The sequence below is a fragment of the Anser cygnoides genome, chromosome 13 (assembly GCF_040182565.1).
Source record: "Anser cygnoides isolate HZ-2024a breed goose chromosome 13, Taihu_goose_T2T_genome, whole genome shotgun sequence".
NCBI lineage: Eukaryota > Metazoa > Chordata > Aves > Anseriformes > Anatidae > Anser > Anser cygnoides.
In genome coordinates this window covers 8,125,595-8,145,314 of record NC_089885.1, presented here as the reverse complement: position 1 = coordinate 8,145,314, position 19,720 = coordinate 8,125,595, and the positions used below count along the sequence as shown (strand labels likewise).

The following is a 19,720-nucleotide window of genomic DNA, read 5'->3' as shown; positions in this document are numbered from 1 at the left end:
TCGTGCCCTCGGCGGGGTGGGGGACCCCCCGCCTGACACGTCCCGGGAGGTCCCGGTGAAGTTTTGGGGAGGGGAGGGTCGCCGGGGGGGGGGGGCTGCCGGCCGGGAAGGTGTTTGGGCAGGGGGCTGCTTTCTGAAAATACGGCGGAGGAAAAAGCTCCGACGCCAGCCTTGCGCCCGAGCGCTGGATGGGGAAGGCAGGGTGCGAAGTTAGCCCTCCCCCCGGGCTTGGGGCGGCGGGCGGCTTTAGGGACCGACTGCATGGCGAGCGGGGATCTGGGGGGGTCCCAAAGCCCCCCTCCGAAAGCCGAGCACGCCTCGAAGCCGAGCCCGGTGGTTTCCAGCTCCCGAGCCCCAGGTTGTGCTGCTGCGCACCGCCGGTGCTGCTCGACACACGGAGATGGGGACGTGTGGCTGGAGTAGCCTCGTTTTTAGGGCAGAAGGACGGCTCGCCCCCGTCCTCGCTCTGCTGGCTTGCTGCTCCCCAGTCCCCACCAGTGCCACCCCCAGGGGGACTGGGAACTGGGAGCGGCAGCTCTGCGTGGCGCGGGTGGTCTTCGCGGCTCCTGCGAGTGCTGGGGGGAGCAGCGGATGGCTTCGGGAGGATGCGGTGTGACCCCCCTTGTTCTGAACGTAGCACCACGGCGTGCACCGCTTTGTCTGGGAATTCGGTTAATTTGTGTAAACTTCCTAGGCTGCACTGCCTTGCTGTAGTTAGCCAGTAAAAAAAATGCATTTAGATTTTTGATTTGCTAGAAAATGTATTCAAAAAAAAAAAAAGAGAGAGACTTTTCCTGTAACATGCTAAATCAGAGCAAATCAGCGTGCTGGTGATGGCAAATCAGCAGAGGAGCAGGGCACCCAGTGCACTGGCAGCCGTAGCGGCAGCGCTCGGGGCTCCGTGGCTGCCCAACTTCTGACACATGTGAGGAGAGCAGGCGCGGTGGTGAGGCCAGAAATGGGAGTTGGTGTGGACGGGAGGCATTGGTGTCTGTGGGGCTACCCGTGCTCGCTGCCGAGCCTTCACAATTTTTCTGGACGATGTAAGAGGAAAAATGTAAATTGCCATAGGAGTGGTTACTTGCTGCTCGTTTATTCTGTTCAATCAGAGAAATTAGTTGATCTAGGGGAGAAAGTAAAATTGGTTTGATTATTTTTTTTTATAAACTGCAAACTTCAGTGAAATTTGGCAGTAAGACCTGCGTTGGTTCCTGTTTTTTAGCCACTCAGTTTATGTCTGCATTGAATTATTTCACTGGTTTAAGGCACACATCAAGTACTCAAAAATAGCTCAGGGTTCAAAATTAAAATGAGGGAGTGAGCAGTTCATAATGAAAGTCTCATGGCGTTGGAAGCAACACTGGATTTCAGAGATGCTGATGTCAAACGCAACTTCTGCTCATTAGTAGTATCAGAAAATTGGTACAATGTCTTTACAGTTTGGATCTGGAGCTTGTCTATACACAGAAGTGGCATTGTTTTGCCCTAAATTACGCAACCGCCCAAGATTCACGTGTGGTGATACAAAGGTTTTAATGCCAACATGGCTCATTCCTTCGAGACTGGGGGAGCAAGCTGTGTGCCTGTACCAGGACACCTGATCTGGGCTCGTACCAGGATAGCAAGGGATTCTGGTGGAATAGTATGCCTTTAACCAAAGTGCTAAAGCATCTAAAAACCTAAATAGCATGGACCAGGCTTGGTTGGTGTTACTAAAATGCTGCGCTGGGGTATCCATTACACACCTCCTTTTCCCTCGTTTCCCTGCTATTTGTGGTTGTGTGCAAGGACTCTGGCAATGAGCCCTCCTGCCCCGTGGTAGCATGCCTGCAGCACCCTGCGGGGCTCGGTTTGTCACTCACGTCCCACCTGAGCTGGGGTTGCAGGCGAGCTCAAGGTGGTGGCGATGCCCTGCCAAGCACCCCGTGCCCCGCTGAGCCTGCTGGCCGTGTCCCTGCTAGCCACAGACCCGCCAGATTCAGTCAATGCGCACAGGGTGCGTGCAATTAATGAGAGAAGTCGACCTACTTGATTTTCCATTATTGGCTTTGGCCTTGTCTACACAGAGAGATTACACCAGTTTAGTTTAAGTCCATTTTTAAAGTGATTTGATTAACCTGGTGTGACCTCGCGTACAGACGTTCTTATTTGGGTTCATATGGACTTATTTTGGTTGAACCTGCCCTGAGTCAATTTACACAGAACTGAAATTAGCTGTGCCTAAACTGAAAGGAGAACTTGCGTCTCTGCGATATGACAACCTTCTCATGAAAGGAGGACCTTCTATAGAACCTGGCACAGAGTGAAATTCATGGAACCATAGTCGTTAATGTTGGAAAAGCCCTCCAAGATCATCTGGTCCAACCATCGCCCTATCACTGATATCACCCAATAAATTATGACCCTAAGCACCAAAAAATTCCCAGCAAATCTGTAGGAGACTGGAAGCTATTCATAGCAAAGTTATTAAAAATAAATAAAAAAGAGCAAAACCTAACTATCTTAGCAAGACAAAAGAAGGAGTCCCAGTGATCCTGGTTGTGGGATGCCAAAAGCAGTGGCACCGGGCTGCTGCAACCATACGCCAGGCTTGCATGGCAAGGCTTGCAGCAAGGCTCTCCCGTGGCTCATCAGCTGCAGAGGAGGGGAAGTGTTTGTATCCTGTACACGGAGTCCCTACGCAGTCGAAAAATAAAAAAAGTGATGCAGGGAACTATAGGCGTGCTGGTTTGAATGCAATAGTACACGGTGTCTCATGACGTATTTTGTAGGAAAGAATAATTAGACATGGAAATAATGAGGAAGAAGGATAAATTGCAACAAGATTTTATCAAAAAATGGATTGTGCTAGACTAATCTAACATCTTTTTTATATAACAGATTTCTTAGGTGGGGTAGTGCAGGAATGTGATTTATGTGAAGCCAAGCATTTGATACCATGCCCCACAGGACAGTGTTGCTTAAAAGGAAGATGGTGGTTCAATACGGGAGCTGAGAGGTGGAGAAGGAGCTGGCTAAGCAGAAGGTACAAGAGTTGCATCCAAATAAAGTTGTCTGATGGGAGATTGGCGTTGAAGGAGGGCCTTTGGGATGGAAGCGAGCGGTGCTGCAGCTCCTGGGGACCATCAGGATGGGGCCGCAGTGAGCTGGGGGAGCGCTGGGTGTGTGCCTGGCGGGACACGGGGCTGGGAGGTGGCCTCGGAGGGAGGAGGACTGGATTATCATATGAAAGGAATTTAGATGACTTTGTTGATTGGCGTGATAGAAATAAAATAACATTTAATAGTGCTGGGTGCAAAGTCATGCAAAGTTTTGCGCGTTGAGACCAACAACAAGAATTTCAAGTGTGAAATGGGCTCGTCGCTGGCAGGGACAGACAGCAGAGATGTGGAGGCACTGCGTGGCCCTGGGTGCCTGTGGGCAAGTGGTGGGATTTTATCGTTGGTTTTATCATTGTACAAGAGCTTTCTGTCGCTCGTGGTGTAGTCTGCTGGGGTATTGCAAAGCTCTGGACACCCCCATCAAGAAAATGTTAGATTAGAATGGCAGGAGGGCGAGAGACGTGATCACACAAATGGACTCTCTATTGAATGACGTGCGATTGAACACCTTAATTTGTTTAGCTCTGGCCAATTGAACAAATGAAGGGACAGGTTACAATAGGTCTTTTTACGCACAGCTGGGACTAAATGGCAAGAAGGAGGAAAAACTGTATAAGTCAAAAGATAGCATCCACACGAGATTAAATTGTGTAAGTTGGTCATGAATAAATTTGAATGGGAAATTAGAAGGAAGCTTCCAACTACCTAAGGATTGAGGTTGGGTAATAGTCTTTCAATTAGGGTAGTTTTGAGATAGATCTTGATAATCTTATGAAAGAGATTATACAGTTAAATTAGAGAGTTCCTGGAGATAGGAAATTAAGTTTGCAGAATTAGCCCTTTGGTTTCCAGTATATCTGTATTTTTAATGCAAGGTTGAAAGGAGATTGGACCAGGTTTTGTTTGCACTGTTACATTAAGCCCATGCATCAAGGCTTCTGCTATTTTCCTGGGAGCCATGGCAAGAGAGAGTTGTCCCCATTGCTGCAGAATCAGCCTTTTTTTTCCCCGTGTTTGCCTTCTCAAGCAGTAGACGTTGGCCACAGGTTGAGGTGTAAGGAAATTCTGCAGTGCGGAGGCTCCTTGTGGCGTTAGGCTGGCACGACTGCCTGCGGTGTTTTCTGGCGTGCTTCCTGGCTTAACCTGTTTGTCTGATTTTGGGGCAGAGAGGAGTTTTTCCTTCAGGTTGCGCCGTGAGTATCCACAGTGTACTTCATGGTATATTTTCCAGGATTGGTAGCTAATGTTGTTTAATGAACTTTGTGTGGTTGCAAGGATGTGCGGTCTGGGCAGTGATTTTTACCCACCCTGCTTTTCCGTGTTACAGTGCCGTTTCATCTTGTGTGCTAATGATGTGAACTGTAAGTTTGATGAAGGATGTGAGGACATGTTCTGGGGCTCCTGATGGTTGAAAAGATGTTGTGAAGTCAGCACTAGAAGCGTTGTTTCCTGAGGTTGGAGAGCTGGTGTTCATGTCCCCACTGTTCCCTTTCTACCTGATATTCCTAAAATATGTTGCAAAGCTGGACCTAAAATCAGCCCTGCTCTGGTGCTGCTCAGAGAAAAATTCTGTAATTTGTGCAGAAAAACCTCTAGAATAAATAAGAGATTGCTGGCCTTTCGTGATAAGTCGGTAATTTTAGCAAGACAGTTTTGTTACAGGACAGTTGATGTATAATGTGCATCTTATTCCTTTTTCTTATTACAAGAAAGAGAGGAGGAAAAGGGGAAAAAAAAGACAGAAAGCAAGCAGGGAAGCAAGAAGGAAAACAGCTTGACTTAGCCTGAAGCAGAGATCACATACCTGATAAGCTGCCTGTTCAGAGAAATTGAAATATGGAAAAATGACAGTGCAGACGAGGATAATACCGAGGTGGTAGACAAGGAAGTGCGCTAACCAAACTCCGCGGAGCTGCTGAAACGCGTCGGATCATCTGACTGTGATTTGTATTCTCAGCAAACACGGTTGTATAATTGATTAATTTGTCGACATCTCTGTAGAGCACAGCACTATGGTAACTAAGAGGCTCGCTCACCATTTTCCCAGGGAGCCCTGAAAAGCGTATCTTTCCTTGGGAGGGCAGCAGGGAGGCAGGGCAAGACCTCGGATGTCCAGCTGGAGAGGACGGATGCACACACATGAGTGTACTTGGGCACACACTCATGGTTGGAAGCAGCCCCTGGCCAGGGCAGGAAGGTGAGCTTGGGGTGGTTAGCTGGTGACGGGCACTTTTGGGGCACCACGGAGGCGTCCTGGACTTGGCTTGCAGTATTTGTACCGGAGGTTACCCTCCGTGCTGTGCTCATCCCATCTCCAGACAGGGATTTAGGCAACCCCCTCCGATCCCCACGGCAGTGTAACACCTCACTTCTACACCTCTGTTTCCCCACAATTTGTGTTCCCTCTCCCAGATAAGCGACGTGCAAGTCAATGTCAGGCGCTTTGCTCTGTGGCAGGTGTAGACAGATGGGTTAATTGATTGACTAATAGCTGAATGCCAAGATATTTGCAGGTGTGTTTATTCTTGTTTACAAACTGCCCGAGCTCAAGCAAGATTTTCAAGTATGTAGCAACGGCAGGAATCATATCCATAAAAATGCTAATCTCCTCTCTTGCTTCATCCGTTCAGCCCACAAACACACGCACACACATATGCGTAAAAGAAATTAATAAGGTTTGTTTGTTCTCTTCTGGGCTCAGCCTACTTTAATCTTATTTTAACTCACAGCGCAGCGCGGCGCATTGCTTCAGGACAATAAAGTTTTGACCGTAAGCAGCATAATAAGTAAACCATTTTTTTGAGAAATAAATAAACAAAAGATGAGCTGATAACAGCTCCCGTTGACATTAATTATTTCACATAGACAAGGCAGCATTATAAGAAGACTTCCAAGTAATTCAGAGGATTTTTCTGAAAGGGATAAGCCAAACCCCTGGCCCTGCTGAAGGACCTCTCCCAGAGTATCAGCACAAGGAAAATAGATATCCCAGGGATATCAGCCTTGGGGTCTGGGCCACCGAAGGCTCTGCTGCCCAAGTTGCACGTATGTCTTCATGTCTTGAGGAGGATGCTGTGCGTTTGGTCCAGTTACAGCAAACCCAGCAATTAGGGAGGCTGTAAGAGCTGGGGAGGTTACACCCGCGCCGAGGAAGTTGGGTTGTGAACCTGTTCGTCCCGTCGCTGAGCGCAGCATACACGGCCACAGTTTACAGTAAATTAGAAATATTCGTGCTGATCAAAGTGTTTCTAATCACGTTTTATTAAGTGTGTGCATTAAGTGAGTCATGTGTGGCAAAAAGGTGGGACTTTGGTTGGCTTCGCTACTGCTGGGCATGTTAAGGAGGAATATCAACAGTTTGCTTTTCACTCAAACAGAATACTTGGAAAGGCTTCGTTTTGGAGCAGGCTTTTAATGGAAGGGGCACAGTAGGAAGTGTTAACAAAACAAACTCTGTGTGCTAATCTTAACACCTACATCTTCTATTTAATCTTGCTTATTGCAGCAGGCTGAGCCTTGTCATTAGTGGAGACAATGAGTCAATGTAGAAAAAGCGAGTTCCTTTATTTTCTCCGCATCCGAAGCTCTGGGGTTGGCCTCCTGGATGGCAGCAGTGATTTGGAGCTGTGCAATTACAGAGGGAGTACACGTCGGCCCTTGGGGGCCAGTCCTGAGACTCTCCTTGCTCATTCTGCTGGAGTTGGGGCCTCCATGGATCCCAGTGCCTTCCTTACCTGGGGCATCTTCATGTCTCCTGGGACACGGTTCTTTTGCTGAAAATTCTGTTACGTGGGGAGATTGCGTGCAATTCTTTATTTCTGCTTTCTGGAAATTCTTTGGTTTGGAAGGAGAATGCCCCAGAAGAGTCTTTAGAGTAGGAGAGTGTGTGTGATTCTGCAATACTATCCATAAAGGGCAAAGATTCTTTGTCTAAAATAGGAGAAAAATAAGTGCAATGGACTAAAATTGTCACTAAACCACCTGGAAACAAGAAACGAGGCTGGATCAGAACTCCATCTTAGCCAGAGCACATGTTTTGAATCTGGAGCTGAATTCCTTATCATGGGTGTATTCATAAATGCAACTAGTAGAGCAACCGAGATCTAGAGTGTTGGATTGATTTGATGGTTGGTAATAGGCTGTTTTGACTAGAGCAGAATCTCTTCTTTCATTCAAGGGATGGATAAAGACTAACTCAAAAGAGGATGACAACTTTTGTGTTTTCAATTTTATATTTTTAAAGGAAAGCATATGAATATTAACAAGCTGGAATAGCATCTTTCTTAAAAGTTGTCCTTAGAGATAGTGTATTATATTAATGTGAATTTGATTGCACGGTAAGTAAAATTTTATAAATATAAATCATCATCTTCTTTCAAAAACTGTCACACCTTGGAAACTATTCTGGGATTTTCTAGTATAGTCCAGTTAGAATTGTTTGAGTAAAAGGAGGTATCAGTGAACAAGTCAGATAATGAGCTGCTTTATGTAAAAGGCGTAGTGTCTATTTATGATATATAGAAGTCCTAAGAGAGATAAGTTGTCAGTTTAATCTTTTTTGGATTGTGTTTGAAATCTACTTTTTATGAGGCATTCCTGACTGTTCCAGAGCTTACTGCTCAGACAATTTCATGGACTTTGTTTCTCTTTGACTTACAGCTCTGCAGGGTCCTTTGCAGGCAAACGCAGGCAAATTTTCTTCAGTTGTATTTATTTGGTTCCTTGACCTCGAAGTAAAATTTGTAGCGATGTAGGTGTTGCCAGACATTTTCTTCTGACCTGGTTGTTGCTGCCAGACCCGGCCGTTAGCACAAGGTATGTACAGTACCAGCAGGAGCAGTCACACAAATCGTGGGGTTTGTCTTTGGCATCTTTGGCTCAGCACTGAGGAGCTCTGCAGTTGACTTGAGTCTCTGCAGTAACGAAGAGTGTGGAGTTTGGAGCCACTGCACTAAATGCTTCTTCTTCCTTCTTTGTAAGTTCTTGAGATAAATTTACTGTGGAAAAGAGGATTGCTGGATGAATTAAATTAGATTAACTAAACACTGTTTTTCTCCCTGTGTTTCTATCCGTGTCTTGGCTTTGAGAGTTTGCCCACAGAACAGCTATTTTTTTGAGCAAAAGCGTGGCATTTGCTTTTGTCTTTCCTGACATGAATGTCATGTTTTATTAGGGAATCATCTCAATCAGCTTTACTAGCAGTTGATTTTCCTCCCAGCCTTGCAACACTTGCAATATCTTCAATCAGAGAAGAGCCCTGGTGGGGAAGTGTTGTTGGAAGGAGGACATGCAACGCCGAAGTCTGGCAGAGCAGGATTGCTCTTCTGCATAGAGGAAGCAAACATCTGTGAGATATTAAAAACTTTTGACAGGGATGGGAAGATAATTCCCAAGATAATTCCACGTCAGGCATCGCTCTGGCTTCTGCCTCCTGCCAGGCTTCCTAAGCCCTAGGTCATAAGGTTAGAGGGAGCTGTGGGCTGGTTGTGTCATCCCTCACCTGTGGACGAGGACCTTCCCCACTGCAGCCCATCGCCACCGGAGCCGGATCACCTGTCGTCACCCTCCCATTAAGGATGACTGCTTCCAAAGCATTAGCATTCATGTCAGGACTAGATATGGATCAGCACAGGCTTAAATCATTGTCAGGAACAGATGTGAGATACCTAATCAGTTATTTCCTTAGGAAAATGAGTTTGATTGCATGAATAGTTGTAAATATTTCATTCAGCGGCTCAGCTACTACGGCAATGGTAAACAAGCTTCGGAGAGGCATTTTGTGGTACTGCACTTGATTTCTTATTCATCTACACTTCAGCGTAGAAGAAAGCAGCTTAGGTACTTTGGATTACTTTTTGTGACAGCGCGGCTGGCAACCAGGGGCTCGCTTGAAGAGAGACGAGCACGCTTAGCCCTAAAAACCACACCAGCTTCAGCCTGGTTGATTTACAGCGTGCAGAATTTGCCCACACAGAACACAGAACTGGAAGAAATGTTCGTGTTAGGAAGGATGTAACACTAATTTCTGTGATCTTATAAGGAATTTTACTACTGACCTTTTGCAGCGGGCCTGGTGGGAGGAGGAGAAGGAAGGAGGAAGGTGTTTTTTCTATCTGCCTAATTGAATGTTTTCCCTGCTTGAGTTTTTGCTAAACCACTGTGAAGTTTGCTTGTGATTTATAGGAGACATACACAAAAGCAGTGCAGGAGAGAAAGAGGCTGCGAGTACAGATGATGTTTGCCTCTCCAACACGGTGTGAAATCCCGAGGAAACTGGGACTGCTAGCTAAAGGTCATGGACATTTTTAACTTCTGCTGCTGGCTTCGTGCTACTGCGTAAATGTTCGTCAGGGATTGTGCTGGCCTTGGTGGTGTAACGTAGTCAGATTATCGCAGGAACAAGCTCCCTTTCAACCCATATGTTTTGTGGGCATGTACATTGCAGTATCTTTCATCAGCTGGTTTTAATGTTTATCTTCTGAGCCAGCCTAATTTTATGGTGTTAAATATAGTATGGATGCTGCTGGTATGTGGATACATGGTTTAAGGTGCTTTGGTCGCAAAAGCCCAGAGTAACAGATTTGTGTCTGTCCTACTTCTGGAAAGCACAAACAAATCCCACTGCCTGCACCCAGGAATTACACAGGTGGTTAAGACAAGAGGCATGTGTCAGCGGATCTTCGTTCTCCAGTGCTCTTTGCACTGTGTCTCAGGGGAGATGCCGTCTCACGCCTCAGCCTTTTCATCTGGCCAGGTCTCTTACCTGAGAGTTATCCTTCGAGAGGCATGGGCCCGTGCTTTTAACTTACTGGTTGTGTTGGAGTCCTGGTTGTGACTCACAGGATGAGGATTCTTAGTGTAAGATCATTGCAGATAAGAAGTAAAACTCATTTTTAAATGTTCTGTATGCTCACGCAGTTGTTGAGGGACACATCTTTTCCAGTTTTAGAGTTTAAAAAAAAAAAAAAGCTTCCAAGAGAATCCCCAAAGCGAAGGGGACATTCAGTCGTGCTGAGTCATATTTTGTTATTTTGGTTGATTATCCAGCCAGCCATGCAAATAAACTGCAAGGGAAAAAAAAAAAGTGTGTGAATGTCTTATCTATGACAGAATGAGGACTTGGGTCTTTGTGCATAATATGTGTAACAATAATGACCCAGTATTAAGCTGCTCCAGTGGCTGTCATATTTGTAGTCTAAAAATGATAACGAAGTAATAAGAGAGAGAGACATGTTGATGTTTATCTTCTCTTTTCCTCTTTCAGAGCAAAAGTTTTGCTTTCTCATTACGTTTCCAGTGCAGATTTGCAGTACTGTGCAGAATGATGAATCTGATTGCAGTTAATTGTTTAAATATTCTTTTATTCCTGAAGCTTTCAGAACAAATAACATCTTTTGAGGAGCTAGTTGAGAAGCAACATGGGCAAGATATTGCAAAAGGGAATATTGGATGTGAAGTTGAAAGTGTCTCAGAGAAGAGAAAGAGAAGGTGTGGAGGTTGTTCTAAAGAAGGAAGGAAAACCAGCTATATTATTAACACTTCCAGTAACATAAGTGGCAGCAATTCTTCTTGAAAAAAAAAAAAGGGTAAGCTTCAATAGTTCAAATCCATCCTTGGTGTAACTGCAATGGAATTACACTTGGATCAACAGCTTTGCTGGTTCATAAGTCTTATAGGGTTACTGAATGCAAATACTATAAATGAGCGTGACTTTGTCCAAAATGCATTTAATGACTGTATTTATCGTCTGTCTGTCTTCTTCATAGTAAACAAGAAGGAGAAGGTCTCGTAGCCACAGAAAATATTTTGCATCATGCTGTCTAACTGGGGCCATTATTAGCTATTCTCAGCTCAAAAGAGCCGTTCTTTAGGGTAGCTGAAGCACAAACATGCTTGGTCTTTGGGACCCCTTTGCAGCCATATTATATATTTGTAATGCAGGAAATAAAACACTGGATGGAAAATTACCACTTCAAGACAAGTGTGGGTTATTTCGGAGATTCTGAGCAATTAGGTGAATTTTCTCACAATAATGCTCACATCCAGTGCTTAATCATACACTTGAAACAAGTGGGCTCAGACCTTATGAAAAGTGTTTACTTGTTCGGCTTTAAGGCACAGGCCAAGAAATAACTTGATCGGATTAGTCGGGGTTGAATAGGAACAGCAGCAAATAGAATCAAACGAGTGTGAACGATGCTGCTGTGCTCTGCATTAGAAAAATATCTGCCAGCTGCCGTTGCAGAGCATAATCCCACAAGATGCTGACGCCTCCGGTTCCCATTGCCCGAGGAAGCCAGGGCAGGGCTCCTCGGGTGTGCGGTTCCCATTGCTCACCTGAGTCACACAGCTTTTTTTTTCTCTTAAATCCTTCTTTTCCCTCTTACATAAAAGCTGGTTCTTTCGTACCTCCTCTTTCTTGAAAGGCTCTTGATGCTTGCAGGGCCGGGGTTCGTGGCTGGTTATTCTCAGCTTCAAGATTACAGAGATGGCAGCAGTAAGGTCAGTGGGGCACGGACTCGGCTCAGCTGGAGAGCAGATGCGAGGAGATCATTTAAGGAAAGCAGCTGAAATTCCCGGAGCCAAATGAGGATAAGACAAATTTTGAAATGTAAGCGCTTTGTTTAAATTCCTTTTGACTTACATGCACGTTATACCTGGAACACTCCCGAATTAAACACACCGAGAGGGTAAAGAAGTTTTTCTTACGCTTGAACTTGGACGCGTGAAGCCAGAGATATAAAATGAGGTCAGTTAGCTCAGCTGCAGTGAATCCTTTGATATTCATTTAATGGGTAAGTAGATAAAACTCTAAGTAAGCCTGCATGTAAGACTTTGAATTTTAACTACTAAAGCTCTTTATAATTTTCTCACAGGTCTTTCACATGGGGCAGTTGAACTGTTCAGACAGCTAGTGCTGCTCCACTTCTGCTGCAGGAGAATAAATGCTTCACTGCGTGGCCCCGGGGCCCGTTCTCTCCTTTCTTCTGTCTCTGAACCAGAGCTGAGAGGTGGGCTGGTGCTGGGAAATGCCACCTTTTTGGCAGTGTTCAGGTTTGAGATTTGGGCTGAAGAGAGTTTTAACTCTGGATCAGCAGCTGAATTCTCCTCTGCTATGGGGAGGCTTTCAGTCTGGTTTAGACCTATCTCTAATGCTTTTGTCATAATATTTCCTTTTTTTTGAATAGCTTCCTTATGTATTGAGTTCCAGAAATTCCAGGCTGGTGATACACATGAGAAACAGATTGCAACAGAGAGCAGATTAAATTACTCAGGTCTAGGATTACGGAGGCAAAATGTGGTTGTTGTTTTTTTTTTTTTTCAATTTGTTTTAAAAAGGGAGAAGAATCTTACCTTTTTTGATTTATCAGTAGAAATTTGGGATCAGATGAATCCTGAGCTGTCCTTCCACTAGTCACTCAGTGGCCACTTGAGGAAAAAATAATGAACTGTTGTTTTTTTCTCCCTCCTTCACTTGAAAATCAGTTCTTATCAGTGCTACATATTAAAGTGAGTTCTAAGACTCTAGTCTGATGCTTCAGGAAGCTTATTTTAGGAGGGAAGACTTGACTGAATGCCAGTAGACGGGGCTAATCGTCAGGACATCTGGATTCACTTCTTAACTCTGCTGCCTGACCTTGGGCCAACGATTTAGGTCAAACTTTTCCAAAATGTGCATTGTTTGTAGGTGCTTATGCTGTGTTTCAGCGTTACTGAAAATTAGGCTGTAGCTGCACTTACCGTTTCAAATCCAGCTTCCCAAAACTGGGACACTCAAAAAAAAGACAGAAGTGAAGTGTGTGCCCCTGTTTCCTCACTTGTACAACAGGGATAAGCGTGTTTATAGAGTCTGTCGAGACTTCCTGATGTAGAAGCAGTCGAGGAGAAGGCAGCAAGCTGCTTGCGAAGCATTGGAAAAGTTGACATTGTTCATAGAAAGCAAAGGAAAGCGAACAAGAACCAGACTCCCAAGACCTCCCACTACAGCAGCTGAAGGGCTCCCTGGTACAGAGGGCCCAGCAGATGTAAGGAAGCAGAGGAATGACAGAGTCAAGGATAGCTGGCTACCTGCAGGGTGTCTGTACATCATCCAGCTGCCTCGTGGTGCATTGCCCAGCAGCAGCAGGGCACCGGCTGAGTTTCCCTCTCTTGTTGGGGATGTAGCATTGTGCCAAGACAGGGCAATGCAGGAGTAACATGCCATGTGCCTTCAGGATGCTCTGATTTGTGTCATATACAGTCAATCTGTGCATGCCAGAAAGGCACAGACCGTACTAAATATCTGGTCACGTAGTGGAGAAGCACTGATAGTATTGGGCCTCTTTCATTAAATGAGGTCCAAATAGAGAGGTCTGGCACCACCTTGTTTGTTCTGCAGGCAGCTACCTGGGGACCCTGGGATGTGCTCGTCAGGGAGATGGCAATCAGTTCTTGCTTTCATCTCTGCTCATCCTGCAGCCTGTGAGGAGAAGGACTTTTAGCCAAGTCATGCAACCCGCTTATCTCTTTACCAGAGCGGAGCAGTTGGGAAGTATGGCCCTGGAACCACCAATGACCCACTGCTGATGCATTTGAAGGCTCCTCCTTTTACTGTGCAAGGCAAACAGCCCTCGGGCCTCACTTTTAGGTTTGCATTATGAGTTCAACCTCCAGCACAAGAAAACAAAGCACAAATCTCTTCATCTGTACCGTCCTTCAGCATCTGAAATGCATTTGATATACAAGCCTGAGAAAGAAGAAACCAAAATATAAATATATATATATATATTGTTTGAGCAGAAAAAGAGAACAGCTAAGGACATGGATGCTATTATTGCCTCCTTGAACAAACTGGTGGTTGATTGTTTAGCTTGACTAGATGGCTGATTTTCTTTATTGTGTAGTGATTACATTTATTCTGCACACAGGGCCTAAAAGTAGGTAGTTCAATGGCACGTAGACTTAGTTTGGGATGAGTTTCACCCATAGTAAGTAGAACAGAAAAGGAAATGCAAGCAGGATTTCAGGGTAGCACAACCAAAACTTGTTGTCCATCTTGTTTAAGCTGCAGAATCAAATTATTTGTTTTGTTCACTTGTTTGCTTTTTAGCTTGTCGAGCTGCTTTTTTCAATGCTGAAATTTGTTGGGTTAACTTCCCACACACACAAATGCCATCTTTTGTGACTTGCCAGAGAAGTGGATATGATAGAAGGTGCCCTGAGGCACGAGACAGGGAGCCCTGCTTGCCTTCTTTCCACATTCACCAGCAGGAATGGTTGCTTAACGTAGAGAGGAGACGAGCAGTGCTGCAGTCATCCTGAGTGTCACCTTTCCTTGGTAGAGATTGCTTTCAGGTTTTTTTGTAAATCATTCTGAACTAAAATGCGTGTTTGTATGTGTATGTCTATGCACCTCATGCATTGCCCTGTTGGGATCAGCCATAAGCAGAACCAGAGCTTTAAGAAAATTCCTATTTTCTGGAAATCTTGGAGAACATTCTGTTCAAAAGGCTCCTGGTTGTGAGATTTCAATATTGCTGCCTTCTCTTTGTCTCTATGTGCTTTTCCTGGAAATAGTCACATGCGAACACACGTCTCGATTTCTGCTAAAGGATTTTTTGTGAACAACTGCCTTTGCTGCTATGCCACGCGAGAGAAAACTGTATGTTATTGTTGGGGGATTATTTGGCTCTAAATATTAGACTGAGCATCCAGGTCCAGAAATACCGTGTCTGAATGAGCCAGGTGTGTTAAAAATTTATTTATGGGTTAGATACATCTTCATCATTTCATAGTACCACACATTTACTGGAAGGGTAGTTCCTGTGGTAACTGGCTACAAATAAACACAGGTATTTGTCCAAGACTGCGGGAGTATTATTTGCATGCTCATTTTTCTCCTCCCCTGCGTGTGCCAGTGGAGTTGTGTTTTTGTACTGGTAGGGTTGTGAATCAGCAGTCCTGCCTTTTGCCATCTTTTGAGAATTTTAAGAGGCTATTAGACAAATTGATAGAGTTAATTAAATACATGCCCTTCTTGTTACAGAAGCCCTAGAGACATTTAAAATAATCTCCTCCAATGTTGCATCTTTAGCCTGCAAGGCTTAGTAAATTGCTGGAACAGAACAAAGTTGGCCAGCTATTTTCTCCAGAATCTGACAAAAATCCTAGAGAACAAGATGTTCCAGTAATCATCTTTTCTTTTCAAGTGTCTGTTAGTGTTTTTTAATCTTTCTCCCCTTTCCTTTTGTTAGAAAACAGCATACCCTAGTTAAAAATAAATAAATAAAGACACACAACCAAAAAAAAAGAAAACCCACAGCAGCATTGTTCCTCCCTTTATCTTTCATTTCATTTTGGTGCTGAATCACAGTGTTCTGATACAGCCTCTTTTATGGCATAATTGTTTTGTATAATCCATTTTCTTTGGGCACCTCTTAGCTTCTCTGAAGCTGTTACTGCTGTAATGAATGTAGTCATAAATCTGTCACAGGTAACAAGCTAAATTTAGAGCTCAATAAACCAGGAGGGGGATGCTGCAGCTAAGTGAGCGCATTGAGATGCTCCTCTTACAGCAGTGCCAGAAAAGGTCCGCTTCTGACAGATGAACAAGAGGAGGACACAGAATTTTGGATACTCTCATCAATTCACCACCATTATTACCCTGTTCCAGCTGCTGCAGAGATGCTGCACGAAAATACAGGCAGGGGTGGGAAATAGAAGTAAGCGGTGGAGATCCAGGGATTGGGAGAATCCTTACAGCGTGTAAAACAGCCGGAAAGGTTCAGAGGCACTGTTTGGTTTTTCCAAATGTCATTTACATTAGCATCTTATAATTGAATCAGTAGCACTTCACTGAAAAGGTTAAATTCTGCCTTTTAAAAATTAAATCTGCTGTTTAGCTGTCAAGCGCAGTCATGCCCTCCTGTTGCCTCTGGAAGAATGAAACATTGCCATATTGACATATAAATCGTACTGCTGGAGAACGCGTTAACTCTCTTATTTACGGCTACGTTGTGCTGCATCTTGAAATTGAGAGCTCTCTGCTGAATTCATTGCATGTAAAATCTGTGGAAATTATTAGCATGGCGCATTTCCATAATTAAAGTATTTCCTACAGTATAGATTTGAAGACTCCCGAACTGCCATGCATTACGCAAGTGCAAAATGCTACAAAAAATTAAATACAAAGTTTTTGTGCATAGGGAATATTTTTAAGTAGATGACTTGAAATAGTTGGAAAAAACAATCAAATTAGCTGGGTTCAGGGCTGTTTTTAGGTGACTGATGAAAACTTTATTTGCTGCTGATCGCAAAGAAATTAGAGCAGTAGACTCACAGAGTGAGCTTTACCTTGTCATCAGTGACATAGCCAAATAATTAAAATTAACACTATATTGAAGCAGTCATAGGAACTGTTGGTTTCAGGGGATAATTCTTTCTAATATGTTATGCCATTAAGAGTTACCCTCCAAGTAACATGAATGTTTTGATGTTTTACAGCAATCCAATACATAAACATTATCTTTAGTCAAAATATTGCAGTTCCATATTGCAAGTTCAACTTCAGGATAGCTCCTGAAGTCAAACAGTTCGGCAAAACAAAGAGTTAAAAAAAATTCCCTCTCCCATTCCCTCTTCAGTAAAAATTGTGCCAGAATATTGCAGAAAGGATGAAACAGCAGTTTAACTTTTAGATGTGTATCTGAGAAGTCCATTGTCTTGTTAAGGCTGTCAGACTCCATTGCCCTTTCTGTAACCCTAGAAACAACTTTAATACAGTGATGTTTGAAAAGTCTAAAATGTAACTTGCCTTTAAAGTGCTTTTAGTGTTGTTTGAGATGCCTCGTGCAAGGGAAGAACAAATCTTTTCTTGCTACAGAGGGCATTAAGCAATGATGGATGTGCATTTCGTGGTGGGAACACTGACCATCACCAGTTGGAGGTGGGGTGGAAAAAGATGCTGGCAGCATTCACAGGTGTCCTCTCTCCTCACCTGCCCGCAGAGTTCAGGAGTTCTTCTCTCCGTGTATTGCAGGAGAGGATTTTCAGGAGGCAATAAATAAATTTTGATCCCTCTGGTTAATACAGTTAAGGTCAAAGAGATTCTATCTGGAGCTGTTTAAAATACTCTTAACATGCAGACATACTTCTGTCAATAGTGCTAAGTGCCTTGTCTTGCCGAGGAGTGTATACAACCCTTATGAAACTATTCTTAAGTATTCTGGTTACTATATTTAGCCCTGGCTTATAACAAGACAAAAAGCACTTAGCTAAATGTAGTCCTGAAGTGCTTAATCCGGTTAAGAATATTCTGTCCTTAGGTGTCTTCTGCTAAGACTTTTTATAGCTCACCATCCTGCTGCATCATGCAAAAAGCTTCTCCGTGGGATCGGGCCTGTGACTTCTTTTATGGCCTTTTATGCTGTCTGAGCCTCCAAGTCTGGTGCTGACCGCGGGCATCGCTCGCGTTCACCAGGGTGTCCCCAGGACAGGCCCGGGAAGCCTCGTCACCCCAGCAGCTCACAGCAGCCGTGCTGTGGCAGGATGCCACAGCTACTGCTGGAGACGGGGGAATTGGGACTGCCTTTCCTAATTTAGGCTTGGTGAGCAATGACTGGACGTTGTTAATGTCCAGTAAAAAGCCTCCGGTGGTTAGACAGGTGATGGGCAAGGCAATGGGAAGGTTTCTGTGCAAAGCTTTGCACTCAAAACTCATGAATAATCCTTTTATTTGGCTGAATTTTTACATACTTAGGCCTGTATGTGAAAAATGTTTTCCGAAAAGTTTTAATAGATTTGTTTGTGTGGTTCCAAGTACTTTTTTGGAATCTAACCCACTGCTTTAAAAAGAATATTCTTTATATCTCCGTGTCTCAGAAATTGTTGAGTTAAGCAAAACTTGGGTGTGGGCCATCCTTCTGAAGGAGAAACGACGACGTAATTTTTGAAAAGAAGCAGCACTGCCGGTGAGAAGCAGTGACTAAGATAAGAACTTCAGTTCCAATGTAGGTCACTAGGATAACAAACAAGATCACACGCTCCTTTTGAACTAGGATAAAAGCTTGTAATTTGACCAGCGTATGACTGCTGTGAGAGCAGCAGCCTAGCAGGTCCCCCGTACCTAAACCTGTTACGTAGGTGGTGTTTGCAGCAGGGACACCAGTCCTTGCGTAAGGTTTTCCCTGGAAGTTCGTGTTCTGAGCTGAAATTGCCGACTTAATCCCAGCTGCACTTTTTACTGAAGTGCTTAGGGCTGAAACACATGAAGCCTTTTATATAGCTGCATGTTTATGTGTTACTCTGGTACTTCTGTTGTGTCAGGAGCTTCAGTGCTCTTCCAGGTAACTTCAGTGTTGCAGTTTATAACCACGGCATTACAGTTTATCCGATCCAGGTTTTTCAAGCAGGTGGACTGACATAATCTCACATGGGTGCAGTGAGCAAGAATTCGGCCTGTTGTCCCATTTCGCCTGCCCTGCAGAGCACTCTCCCTGTACCACCGGATGGGTTCTGTGTTGGCCACAAGCACCAGATAGATCAGCGTTGGTGAATGGCAGGTGTACTCGCAGGTTCTCATTGCACACATGCCAGCTGTACCGTCAGGTGTTGGAAGGACTCCGATCAATCCTCAGTGGCCCCACACTAGTCGGGCCGTTCTTCCACACTACCAGGCCCTGTGCTTTTCTGGCCATGAGAGGTCAGCTGGGCCTGCTTCTGTGGCAGCAGGTGGTGCACACAGATCCAGGAGTCCCAGACGTGTCCCAGTGTCCCTGGCTGCTCCCCAGTTACACCCGACCACCTTTCTAGCTGGTGACCCCTGACCTCTTCGGCTTGAAGCAATTGCTGCTCCTGAGGCTAAGTCTCGTTTGCAACTGTGTTTTAACTGGGTTTTGCATTTCCTTCCAGGATTAATTTTTCTCCGTCTCTATTTACATGGTGATAAGAAGTGCTGATCCCACTCCGTCAGTCTGGACTGATGAATCTGAGCGATAGAACAGGTAACAGCTAATTGGGCTTCCAGGGACTCAGGCAGGGAGAACCACCCCCTCCCTGTGGAGTACATCCACATTTTGGGACTGGAGAAATCATACAGAAATCATACAAATCGTACGCTGTCCAAGTCCCCTGCAGGGAGAGGAATCCTTGCTCCAGAGCAGGGGAGGGAAGGGGAATTTTTGTTGCTTTTTCTGTGAGCAGCATCTTTGACATCCTCTCAGCTGTGGGTGGTTTTATTTCATTTGGAGTTACCGACCTGAGAGCAAATCACCAGTGAAGAGGTCACCCTCATCGTGATGGATTTTATATCATTGCATGGGGCTTGAGAGTACCGTGTCCTTACAGGGAATTGTGGCCAACTGTTCTCCTCACCTGTGCTGCAGGAGCAGTTAGTGTACAATAAAGACAGCAGCCCACAATGACTGCTGACAGACAGACCCCAGGGAAGCCAGGTCACGTTCCCTTCCTTTCGCTGGTTAATGCCAGTGGAGGAACAGTTTTGACTTGCAGCCTTGGGTATGAATCCCCACAGTAGGATGCAGGTGGGATGATGTGGTGGGAGTCCACCAGTGCAAGCATCGGTCGCTGGCTGCAGGGCATTTCAGGTGAGCCTGTCTCATATCATTCCTCGAATCTCCTGA

General features: G+C 44.8%; 1 protein-coding gene across 3 annotated transcripts in view; it reads left to right on the top strand.

The window, feature by feature from the left end:
- The window catches only part of PASD1 (PAS domain containing repressor 1), a 53,853-nt gene that overhangs the window by 7,167 nt on the left and 26,966 nt on the right, over positions 1-19,720 (top strand). For 2 of the 3 annotated variants that reach the window (XM_067005083.1, XM_067005082.1), the window contains one exon: positions 18,990-19,081. The gene's annotated coding sequence lies outside the window, so the exon portion shown is untranslated. Of the gene's footprint in view, positions 1-87; positions 11,713-18,989; positions 19,082-19,720 lie in introns of those variants that run through there. The other variant, XM_013183733.3, reaches the window with a different exon arrangement.